Here is a 294-nt window from a genome sequence, read left to right as displayed (position 1 = left end):
TTATGCCTTACTATACTATGACGTTTTATGCCTTACTATACTATGACGTTTTTTCACATTTTCATGCCTTACTATACTATGACGTTTTTTCAAATTTTTATGCCTTACTATACTATGACGTTTTTTCAAATTTTTATGCCTTACTATACTATGACGTTTTATGCCTTACTATACTATGACGTTTTTTCAAATTTTTATGCCTTACTATACTATGACGTTTTATGCCTTACTATACTATGACGTTTTTTTTTTATTTTTATTCCTTACGATATCATGATGTTTTTTGACATTTTT

The sequence above is a fragment of the Seriola lalandi genome, unplaced genomic scaffold (genome assembly GCF_002814215.2).
Source record: "Seriola lalandi dorsalis isolate HSWRI2012SDOR001 ecotype SW California unplaced genomic scaffold, Sedor1 jcf7180002054680, whole genome shotgun sequence".
Taxonomy (NCBI): domain Eukaryota; kingdom Metazoa; phylum Chordata; class Actinopteri; order Carangiformes; family Carangidae; genus Seriola; species Seriola lalandi.
This window is presented reverse-complemented; position numbering follows the sequence as displayed.